Source organism: Rattus norvegicus, chromosome 9, assembly GCF_021556685.1.
Source record: "Rattus norvegicus strain SHRSP/BbbUtx chromosome 9, alternate assembly SHRSP_T2T, whole genome shotgun sequence".
Taxonomy (NCBI): Eukaryota; Metazoa; Chordata; class Mammalia; order Rodentia; family Muridae; genus Rattus; species Rattus norvegicus.
The window spans coordinates 118,606,374-118,618,542 of NC_141542.1; the positions used below are offsets into that span (position 1 = coordinate 118,606,374).

Genomic DNA, 12,169 nt, shown 5'->3' on the forward strand with positions numbered 1-12,169 from the left:
CTCACACACACACTCATACACACACTCACACACACACTCACTCATACACACACAAACACACACAGACACACACAGACACACACTCACTCATATACACACTCATACTCACACACAATCCTCCTTTCTAAGGTTTACTTGTATTAGTTTTAATTATGTGCATGTGTGTTGGGGTATGGCCTTATGTTATGTGAACTCCATGTCCAAGGAAGGCAGCCGCATTCCTTGGTTTCTCTTGGAGCTGGAGCTACACGAGGCTGTGAGTCGCCTGACATTGGTGCTCAGAACAGAACTCCAGTCCTCTGGAACAGTGTGTGTTCTTCCCCACTGGCTGAGCCATTTCTCTGGCCCTGTATCTTCTTAAAGGAAATCACTCACAGTTTGATTTTTTCCCGCCTGTTCTTTGCTTTGGTTTTATTTTGTACCAGCACCACCCTCTTCTCTTTGATTTGGTGTCACATTTCCATGACTGTAGGTCTACTTGAAACAACATGATGCCCAATTGCCTTTTTATAGTTGACCTTATGGTTCTCAGACTTCGTATTTGACTCGATTAGGCAGGGGATCTGGCTGTGTCAGATGGGAGATCCTCCAAATAGACATAAAAGTGTTCTCCCTCAGAAAAGTCACTGCGCCCCAGAAACCCAGAGCCTGCCATTGCAGAGGCTAAGCAGGAGAATCATGTGGCTCTGTGCTATGTCCCCAACTGTACTGGACAACACACCCCCTCAGCCCCCCTGGAGGTCATCTTCCAGCTCAGCCTCATCAGGGAGCAAACACCTAAGTAACTTGGTGGAGGAAGTGATCTGAGAGTCTACACACTTCTTAGACTCCACAGACTTCCACCTAATTCTGTTTTCAGCTCCTGGCCTTACTTCAGCCTTTATGGATACTTGACAGCTGGATCCCCAATGACCTGAGCCTATGTTTATTTGCTGTGCAAGAAACTAGTGATAGAGGCTCAGCTCACTGCACCTTGTTGAGCAGATTGATAGGCCTCCTAAACGCAGACTTTCTTTACAACTCGTCACAGACAAGAATCTCTGGGAGTGAGTCTGGTAGTGTGCTTTTCTTCTGAGGCCCTCAGGTGACCACCTGGGAAAGTCAGCGCTCCAGCACAGTCAAGCACATGTTCTTTAGCCTTGTCTTTGAAGGGCCGGAAAGGACCTGAAGGACATGGAGGGAAGGGCAGGTACATTCTGAGAAAAGAATGGTTTAATAAAGGAGCAGACCTTGAGTAATCTGTGGGCATTTTAAGAGGACAAGTTTGATGAGGGATGTTGATGGTAGTTATTTCGCCGTGGAGAGCAGAAAGCCAAAAAGCCAAGAGAAACAGTGTGAGTCTGCCCAGCCAGCCTCCAGTCTGTCTGGGAGGGGTGGTTATATGTGTTCTTAATGGACTTGACATTGACTTTGACGCCCACAGAGCTTTTCTTCCTCTCCTTCCCCCTGATCTCCTGATTTTTTCATATACAGATTCGTGATGCAGAGGAAGCCACAAATTAGCATTTTGAATTTGTAAAGTCCAAATGACAAACATTTTGAACTTCATCCAAACGTGACCTGTACTGGAAGTATTCATTTAAGCAAACAGTCTTCAGAATCGATGAGGTTCTAATCTGTGAACACAGACTGCGTAGCACACACCGGATACAGATACATGCCATTTCTGTTCTGTTTCCCTCACCATTATACATCTGCCTCACCAGTGGTGTGTGCACATGGTTTGAGAAAGAGAACAGTTACAAATGAAAGGAACTGGCTGAGAGGAGAGGAGAGGAGAGGAGAGGAGAGGAGAGGAGAGGAGAGGAGAGGAGAGGAGAGGAGAGGCAGAGATTACAGATTTTGGGCTCCCTGAACTAAGTTGGCACACAGCCGAGATTCCTCAAGCCTATGAGAAAACTTTACAAGAAAACAAGAGAGGGAGAAAGATAGGGTGAGGAATGATACTAACCAAAAAAGAAAGAATTAAAAATATCTATTTAAACCAATTGGCTAGTTTTGATATTTGTATTATAGTCTTCCCCCCCCCCCCCCAGGAAAGTTACTATATAGACTTGGTATTCAATCTGTATGGGTTATACACTGAAGACTTGTTTGCTTACAGATGGGTAATACTTGGCATTTTACAAATCATGGCATTCCTGGTGCAGATCTAAATTTTAATTTTAATGGAAGACAACAGATCTATTAAATCATTTGTTAGTAACTGGATTACCTAGGCAGGAAATTATTTTCCTCATTCCCCTGTACTGTCTCACACAAGATACAAGGAAATTGGCTCAGAATTTTCGGAAGTGGAAAAGAAATCTGTTAATTGTGTTCCATTGTAAAGTGATACTTAGAGGGGATAAAACAATAAAGTTAGGTGTGTTATTACTCCCCTCCCAGTGACCAATGTTTTAACTGCAAAGTTGCATTTCATAGCATGACTTGATATGTGACATATGGTGGACACCTTATGTTTCTTGAATGACTAAGTGGGAATAGAATGATAATAATTATTCAAACCACTTAATACAAGCACAAACATTTATTTATTTCACTCACATTGTATGTATTGATGCATATAACACTGCTTATAGAAAAGTAACTTGCATTTGAGAGACTGTTTATGCAAGTAACTACAGAACTCTAAAATACAAAAAAAATATCATTTTTGATTCTATTAAAAATGAGGTTTGGAGTTCCTTGATAAGGTAATGTTAGAGAAGTCAGGCATCTTTATTGTTAAATAGACATTAAAATAGAATGCACAGACATTACCAGAGACTGCAAAGACATGAATTCCACCCTTTTCTGTAGATGAGCAGATACAACTGTATTTAGATTTTCATATTGAACAACTAGTCCTCAGGTGAGAGAACTTGGCTCTGTTTATCACATCTGTGGTAGACTTGCTTGGGTGGCCAACAGAGTTAGCTACTATATTTTAAGAGAAAACACGATCCTTAGGCCTGAGGTAGTTCTAGAATTTCACAGAAACTGGGAGATAAGGTGGCTATTTCCTCTACTATCCGTGAACTTTGAAAGATACTGGTTCCCAGGTTTGTTAGCGCCTTCCCATAGCCTTGCAGAGGTTCAACTAGGGTTTCAAATGCTCTAACAATGATTCACAACTCCTGCGCATTCCAAGTTCTTGAGAAAGATATTCCTGGACCATAAATCTGACAAGAGTACTTAATAATTGTTTTCTGAGAAACAGAAGGGGAGAGAACCTCATCAATTTTCAACAGTAAGACATTTGTGTGTCCTTAAAGTATGTTTTGGTTTCTTGGGCTTTGAAACTGACTTAAGTGAATAACCACTTAGAATTTTTAAAAAAAAGTATTAATCCTTCTTTGGATCTAATCTAACTCAAAGGTTTTAAGGGTGGGAATGAAAATGGAGTTGTTAGTCTTGTTGTAGGCGACTGAATGTGAATGTGGCTGAGCTCACGTACAAGACACAATGGCTTAAAAAGCGCGCTACAGCCATACGGGAGTGACCTCCCTGACGACTAACACCTATCACAGAGCTCCAGATCACCTACTAAGGTCTGTTCGGGTCCACCTTACTCATTTTGTACCCAACTGGCAAGAAGCGCTTCGGAAAAAACAGCCCTCACTGGAAGAGCAAATCAGTTTGGCTCCTCGCTTTCTAGACTTTCCTAGAGGTAAGTACTTTCGAGGGGACCGCTCTCAGGACTCGCGGCACACTTTACAGAGCATCCTCCTGTTTCCAGAGGGTGGCAGATCCTTAGCGCCTGACGCTGCGGGGCCCAGGGGCGGGCGAGGCAGTTCTGAGATCGCCGCAGAAACGCAAAGCCCATTTAAAGGAACCCACGTTACAGCACACGCCAGCAGAGCGCGGGAAGGTAGAGTCCGCTGCACAGCCTGCTCGGGGTGGGGAGGAGAGCCAGCGCTCGCAGTCCCCCGCGGGCGCTCCACGTTTCGTCACGCCTCCTTTCCGGCCCAGCCGCGGGGCTGACCCTTCTGGGCGGCCTCAGCTTATCACCCGGACAAGCCATTTCCCGGCTTCGGCCCCGCAGTTTCCTGTCAGGCCCCCTTTAGTCCCCGCACCCATCTCACCGCGCAGGCCGACGGCCAAGTTCGGAGAAGCGTGATCCTCTAGGAACGAGACCTCTAAGAGCTGGCTTCAACCGGGACCAGCCCGCAGGGAGGCGGCCACGGCCCACGCCTCCTCAGGCCCGCAACTCCAGCCCCCGCCCACCCGCTAAGCTCCGCCCCTCGCGGGTCCGGGCCAATGGGCCGCGCCCGCCTCCTGGGAGGTATTAGAAGAGGGGGGTTGGGGCCGGCGGCAGCGCCCGCCCTCCGCTCATGTTCATTGGCTGAGCTCTCCGGGTGCCCGGAGACCGGAGTGTAGCGGGATTGGCCGTCGGGACTCGCGACGGCGGCGTCTATTGGCTGAAGCAGTCCCCGTGACGCCGGGTGGCGACTGGCTCCCGGGTCTGAGGGGCTCCTGCTTGTCAGGTTCTAGGTAGGTGCGTTTCACGCCGCCGTCCGTAGGCACTGTTGCCCGGGGCAACGCCCCTGGAGGTGGGAAGGAGGCCGGAAGGCGAGCGCAGCGCGGGGGCAACCGTCTCCGCCCGTAGGGGGGCGCCGGGCTTTGGCCCAGCGGGCGCGGGCTGCGCGGAGGCTCTTCCTCCGCCCTCAGCTAGCTCTGTCCCCACCCGAGGCTGCAGGGTCACTCGCCCCATCCTGCCCGCCTCGGAACGTTCGGGGTTGGGCTTGGGTCCCGCTGCTCACCCGGCCCGCCAGGTCCGCCCCTCCCACCCGCCGGGACCCGGAGGCTGAGGGGGCGGTGCCGGCCGTGGCGGGCGCCTGGCCCCGCCCCGTCGCGGGTCTTCGGGGCGTGGGGCGGGGTTGGGGGCTGCTGCGCTGGGAGCCCGCTCCCCTTTCCTTCTTGAGCTCCTCGGCCGCGCACCCATGGTGCCCACGCCCCTTCGGGTCTCCTCACCCGTCGCCGCCCTCTCTTGGGGCACCCAGCTCTGGGTGTTCCCGTAGCCCCTTTCCATCAGGACCCGCTAACCCTGTGTCGCCTTGCCTTCAGCTTCAAGTCCCATTGCTTCTCTGGTTCAGGGCAGCCTTTTAGGAATCTGGTCCACAGAGACTTCTGGAGGCATCTGGACTTGTCAGAGGCGATTTTTGCCCTAAGGACTTTTTTGGGGTCTGAGGTATTTGGAGGCACTTCTGTGTCTTCCTTGGACTCCTCTTAGGACCAGCTCTCCGAAAGGAGTTCATTGTAATTAGTTTTGGTAAGGGCTAGGGCGCCTTCCATCCATTAAGTTTCCATGAGGCGGTCGATTTGAACTCTGTACATTTGTGATTTTCTTGGGAATAACATTGCAATCTCAATTTCTTAGGGCAGACTTTCGTTTCCATTAATCTTATGATGTAAGAGCAATGAAGCTTTTGATGCTTTGACTTCCGAAGAAGCTGTGTATATTTACCGTGGTCTCACTATCGCTCTAACATATGCTACTCTTGTACAGGAGTTTTCAGGCACCTTAAGAAGAAAACTTCAACCTGAAGTCACACAACAGTATATAAAAGTCTGATGTAAAAGAATCTGGAGATAAGGCCAATGCTATTTTAGTGGTTAACGTCTAAAAAATACTCTGCCAATCCATCTGTGAAATGAGAACAGGCTTAAAGAAAAAGTATTGCAAAATACATAGTGCGGTGTAGGGACTATTTGTATACTCGCCCGTGTAAGCTTTATAGGGGCCCGTGGAAGTGCCAGAGGATGTAAAAGGTTGAGTGTCCCTTTTACAGCCAAGAAGATTTTCCGATAGCCCCAGAGTTGAGGGCTTTCAAAGGTCCTGGGGATGTTGTAAGACGGTACATAGGCATTCTTGGAAACACTTTCGGTTCTCTTCCTTAAAAGACCTTTGGCGTGGATCTGTTTCTTTTCTGCATTGACAGTATTAATACACACTGGCTAAGATGATGTAGTGTCCTGTTAATGCAGCTTCTGCTCAGCTTCAAAGGTTGAAGTCATTAGTGTGGGAGAAGGAATCTGGGCTTTTGTAGACAGGATTCTTGGATATCATTCTTAGTTGCCGTGTGACTCCTGCTTTCCTGTGAGCATTTCAGAACAGCGGCTCTTTTTCGCTGCATCAAGTAGAATTTCAATTTACACAGAATGAGCTGTACGTGTTATTTCTGTGGCAGCAATATCTTTGACATTCCTTTTCTGTAGTAAATATTAACAAGGAACTGAAATGATCGAAACTTAGTTACACGGCATTACTCCTTGTGGTTCTGTGTGTGAGCCACTTGGAAGACGGTATCTTTGTCTCTCAGGCCCAGATTTGTGAATTGCATTCTGGTAGCTCCAGGAAAGATAGTGCACAAACTTGCCATAGAAAAGGAAAGTCCTGTTTAAGCTTGGGTTTGTGTTACTAGATGGTAGGTTTGCACCATGCTGCATGAGTTTTGGAGGGAAGGTGAATGGGTGACCAGTAGTCATGAAGGGTTCTGAATAAGCTAGATCACTTATACATACTGTTTGCAACAATGTGTTTTGTGGTGGAAAAAGAGTTTGCAAATGTGAACTTAAAAAAATGCCAACTAATTTAGAACCATGTCCTGGTCTTTGTTTACTAGTGTTTCAATAGGACTTAAAGCTATCTTCATTGTTGTCTCATAGTATTAATAAAGGAATATCTTAATGCAGAGCTTCAGTTTCTAATAAAGGAATAAAAGTGGAAATGACATTAATTCACATGCATAATAATTGTATATTGTGTATTTTCTATTAGGAAAGTATTACACCTTTCATCAATATTTGTGTCCTTTTCAATTTCAGAAAGATTTTATACCTATCTTTATGTACTAATTTCTTATATATTTGAGAAATACGTTTCAGAATTTACAGATGAATAAGACAGATTTGCATTGCCTTAGGCGTCCTTACTGTAGTCCACCTGTTGTTCCATTGAGACATGAAAGGGAATGAATGGGTCAATGAAAGGGAAGCTTTAGGGCTTGGTAGTGGCATGAGCTAACTTGGAGATGCCGAGCTGCCCCTTAGGGTTTCACCAGAGCTCCACTTTACCTACCTCTCCCCTCTTTCTGACCTCTTTTATTCCCGTTTTCATTTAGATACTTAGGTTGAGTTCTTCAGAATCAATTGAGAAAATACAGAGAACAAAAGTCACCAGTAACTGCTATAGTTAATGCTTTGGAAAATAACTAAAGCTTGCTGTAAGCACCCAGTGCTCCATCACTCACCACAGTCTTACGGAGAACATTCCAGTGAGTCTGTATCTGCACCTAAGTTGTGGTGTAGCTCAGCTCTGCTAACTTAGCCACTTCCGCATCTGGGGAAAAACAGAATAGAGGGCATGTTAAAGCTGGAACAAAGAAATCAGAATAAAATAGCTACTTATTCTGTCAGAACAAGTGCACTCCTAGTTTCTAGTGTATGAAGTTTTCTAATATATGGGTCCCACAGAGTTTTTGAAATTGAAACTATGTAGGTAAACTGAAGTTCACTTAGTATCTTTTTAAGAAAATAAATTTTAACAAAAATGTTTCCATTTTAAGGTTATTACATATTCAGCTTTAAAAAATGTAATGTCATGCATAACTTGTAATTATTTCTTAAATCTTCATCTGTAGTTATAAAACTATGACTAATATTCCATCTATGTTATTACCATCCATTATAAACTTGATATTATCTCTTTCCTCTGTAAGTATTAATTAAAAGCCTGGAAATTTTAATGACGGAGTTCCTTGCCAGCTTAGGAAAGTGTAGTGAAAAGAAGAAATGGTGTAGTTTGAAGCTGTGTAACTTGGGCTGCAGCTCTAGTTTCTCTTTTGTGGGATCTCAGACAAATTACTTAGTATCATCAAATCCTAGTTCTCTATTAAATGAGTAAGATGAAATTACCTCATATGGTAGTTATGTAGAAATGAGACAATGTAAGTAAAAATGCCTGAAGTTAAGAAGTGCCCAGCTTCTGTATTCAGTTCTCTGAATTGATTTTTATCTGTCCTGGTGTTGATAGGATGATTCTGTCTTAGTTCATGTTCTTATTATGAAGAGACACCACAACCAAGACAACTCTTACAAAAGAAAGCATTTAATTAAGGGCTGCTTACAACTTTGGGAAGTGGGGGAGAAAAAAGAGAGACACGACAGACAGACAGACAGACAGACAGACACACACACACACACACACACAGAGAGAGAGAGAGAGAGAGAGAGAGAGAGAGAGAGAGAGAGAGAGAGAGAATGAATGAATATCACTTGCAAGGGCCTTTTGGTACCATAAAACTAGACCTCAGGGATGGGGCCAATTCAGGGGCCTCTGGGCTCTGTTTTCGAGGTGTCTCTATGTTTTAGAAGTTTCTTGGACAGCCCTGGTCAACAATGCAAAAGAAGGCTTATTTCTGACATTGAGGTTTTGTTTTTTGTGAGGTGGTCTTTGGCTGTTGAAGGGGACACCATCAGCCCAGATGAGGAAAGTTCATTAAAACTATATGTGCATATTTACACACTGAATTACATGAATTATAGTTTTTACCATTTCCCTATCAGATCAATAGTCTCAGTTATTATTACATTTTAATTATTTATTTCATGTATGTCAGAACACTGTAGCTGTCTTCAGACATACTGGAAGAGGGCATCAGATCCCATTACAGATGGTTGTGAGTCACCATGTGGTTGCTAGGAATTGAACTCAGGACCTCTGGGAGAGCAGTCAGTGCTCTTAACCACTGAGCCATCTCTCCAGCCCCCAGCAGTCTCAATTCTTAAAAGTATTTACTTTTAATTTGGGTTGTCATTTTTGTTGGTTGAGTGCTGTAAATCCCTTTCATTTGAACTAAAAGCATCATCTTGAAGTTGGTAGAGATGGAAATGCTATGAAAGTTCTTATTAGCACCCCCACTTTGAAGCATTCACTCAATCGGTGTAAAAGTTTACTTTATAACTGTAGGACCCTAGTTCTTAGAGTGTTTAAATGTGCGCACATTTGCTGGTACTGTTGGTGCCCTGAGTAATCGCTTAAGCTTCCAGATGATTCTAATTCTCTTGTCTGAGCCTCCACCTTGCCATAGGAGTGCTGGGATTACAGATGTGTACCACTGCCTCTGGCTTTCTATGGGGGTTTCTGGGATTGAACTCAAGTCACCAGGCTGTGTGGTACTTTTACCCTCTGACTTGTCTTCCTGTCCCTCTCCACTTTGTTTTAGATTGATATTGTTTAAATTATATGTATATGTGTATGCCCATTTGTGGATATGTGTAGATGCATGCAGATGCATTCAGAAGATCGAGGTGTCAGATCCCTTAACTCTAGAGGTGGGTTCTGGGAATTGAACCTGGGTCTATTTTCCTTAGCCAATGAGCCATCTCTTGAGCCCTTCTACTTTGTTTTTGAGACAGACTTTCTCATTGAACATGAAGCTCACTGTCTAGACTGGTTGGCCAGGAAGCCCCAGGGATGCCCGTGTCCCTGTTTCCCAGTGCTGGAATTTCCAGGTGCTGGGGATATAAACTCTGGTCCTCATGCTTTTGTGGCAAGCACTTTGCCAGCTGAGCCGTTTCCCTTTTAGTGAAGCTTCACTCGAAGTGTACTCCTTTCTTGAAGCAACCTACTGGATGTTCAAGTTTAATTGCCAGATTTGGTGGTTTGAATGGTCATGGTCCCTATATGTTCTTGTCTGAAAGCCTGGTCACCAGTTGGGGGAACTACTTGGGAAGGATTAGGAGGTGTGGCCTTGTGAGAGAAGGCATGCTGCTGGGGTGGGCGTGAGGTTTTAAAAGCACACGCCATTCCCAGCGTTTTCCTCTCTGCCTCCTTGTGGTCGCATTGTGAGCTCTCAGCTACTGCTCCAGTGCCGTGCTGCTCTTCTGTCATGTTCTCTGCCATGATGGTCAGGGACTCGCCCTTTGAAACTGTAAGCCAGCCTCGATTAGATGTTTCCTGTTGTAAATTGTCTTGTTCATGGTGTCTCTACACAGCAAGAGATCAGTAACCAAAACACCACTCTACCAAATCCTCATGTTTTTATTATTTAACTTTTTATTGATTCTTTGTGGATTTCACATCATGCCCCTCAGTCCCACTCACCTCCCTTGCAACCTCCCCCTCAAAAGAAAAAGTATCTCCTTGAGGAAGCTCTAGCCTCTCATTCTTACCAGACTTAGTCTGATTTACAACAGCAGCAATTTACATTCTAAGTGTTGCTGATTCCTTACCCCGCAGTGGAGAAAGAAATACTGAGTTTCCTCCACTGTCTGTCAATTCAAGTCTACATGTTAAGGGCCTGTGACTTGTTGCTTGGTTTCTTGCATAAAGTTTTACATTTGCCAGGGTAGTTTTAGAACTCAAGACAAATGACTGAAGTCTTTTTCTTTCTTTTTTTTTTTTTTTCTTTTTCTTTTTTTCGGAGCTGGGGACCGAACCCAGGGCCTTGTGCTTGCTAGGCAAGCGCTCTGCCACTGAGCTAAATCCCCAGCCCCCTGAAGTCTTTTTATAAAGCCATACTTCCTGCCTCTGAAAGTGGCAGTGCCATCCTGGTTTTGCTTAAACCCCAATCTGTGATATTATCCTCAGTTCACTGCCTGTAACGTCTCTCACATGGTCATTCAAGGTAGTCTCCTTGCTTCCCAAAATCCTGAAATCTGACTAAATTTTACACCTCCTCTTCCTCATCCTAGTTCAACATAATTTTTCTTCAGTATATCTCCTAGTGAGACGCTGCGGTATGTTGCTCTTGAAAAGTAGCCCCTCACCCTTCTGTAAAGCTGGGGCTCATTACCAGGCAGCTTCCTGTGAAGCACAAGCACTTGGTTCATGGTCCTGCTCTCTTTCATGCATGATCTCTGTGAAGATTTTTATTCCTTCTTGGTCACAGCACACAGGCCTCCTTGCTTTGCCTTACACAGGCATTCTGTCCTCACTTCTGCCTTGACCGGGATGCTCTTCCTCAAGCTCAGTGTAACTTTCTCCTCAGGTCTTTGTTCTTAGGCGTCTTACTAAGTGTTCTTCATACTGTCACAACTAGCCCTTTAAAAAATGTTTCAAATATTTTTGATTTTTCTTTTTAAAGTATAATCTCCATGGAGGCAGGATTTTATTTATTTATTTATTTATTTTTTATTTTTTTGGTTCTTTTTTTCGGAGCTGGGGACCGAACCCAGGGCCTAGCGCTTCCTAGGTAAGCGCTCTACCACTGAGCTAAATCCCCAGCCCCAGGATTTTATTTTTAAGTAGGAATTTTTTTTTTTTTTGCATGACTAAAAGCTTTCAGCAAGTAGATGTTGAGTGAATTAATAATTAAGACAGTTATTCCGTGTGACATCATAGGAAGTGAGGATACCTTGCTTGCCATCCGATGCTAGCTTGCTTTAGTTGTGTGTCTCTGGTGTGTCTGTTGAGGAAGGAAAGAAACCTGAAACGGGAGCCAGTGAGATGGCTCAGTTGGTCAGAGGGCCTCAGCAGGTCTGCAGACCTGAGTTCACTCAGGGAAGCTCCCTGCTGGCAGAAGAGTGCCTGCTTCCAAATTACTTTCTGACCTTGACCATTCTCTGTAGTGTGTACAGTAATAAATGCTATGGTGCTGTAGTACAGCATACGCTGTTTTAAATTATACAAAAGAAGTGTAAATGTTTAAATATCATCTTAAGTTATACCTTTTACTGCCTACCAGAATTCATTCAGAAGCCTTCCTTGACACCACTGTATACTAATAACTGTAACTCACTTCACTTTGTCACTCACTGAGCTATACTTGTTTTGTGGCTACTGTGTCTCAGGTGTGGTGTGGAGGACTTAACAGTCTTAGGATGGAAACCCTTCCTTCAGTTACCCTTTTGTGGAGGAAGGGGATAACATGAAATTTTAAACCACATAGAGGTTAGATTTCCAATCACATTAGCATGCCCAATCTAAAATGAAGTAAAATGTTTAGAGGCAATGAAAGTATCTTTGGAAATTGGTAGATCCTTGGAAGAGTGGAAGACGTGGAGAATGTGACTGATAAAAGCGGTCAGTTTCCTGACTGGAAGGGAAGCAGATGGTGCCGAGTGAAATGCCCTTGTGTTCCTATGAAGGTCAAGGGGAGTGGCAGAATACAGAATAGGTAAGCAGAAGGCTCCAGGTGAAGGCACTTGCCCAACCCATGTGGACGTGGAAGGAGAGAACCAA

The 12,169-nt window shown here is 44.7% G+C and overlaps 1 protein-coding gene across 5 annotated transcripts in view; it reads left to right on the forward strand.

Moving 5' to 3' along the window:
* Nucleotides 1-3,186: 3,186 nt before the first annotated feature.
* The window catches only part of Fer (FER tyrosine kinase), a 308,103-nt gene continuing 299,120 nt past the window's right edge, over nucleotides 3,187-12,169 (forward strand). For 2 of the 5 annotated variants that reach the window (XM_087565632.1, XM_087565634.1), the window contains exon 1: nucleotides 3,187-3,652. The gene's annotated coding sequence lies outside the window, so the exon portion shown is untranslated. Of the gene's footprint in view, nucleotides 3,653-4,420; nucleotides 4,477-12,169 lie in introns of those variants that run through there. The other 3 variants (XR_015628598.1, XM_087565633.1, NM_001395758.1) reach the window with 2 other exon arrangements.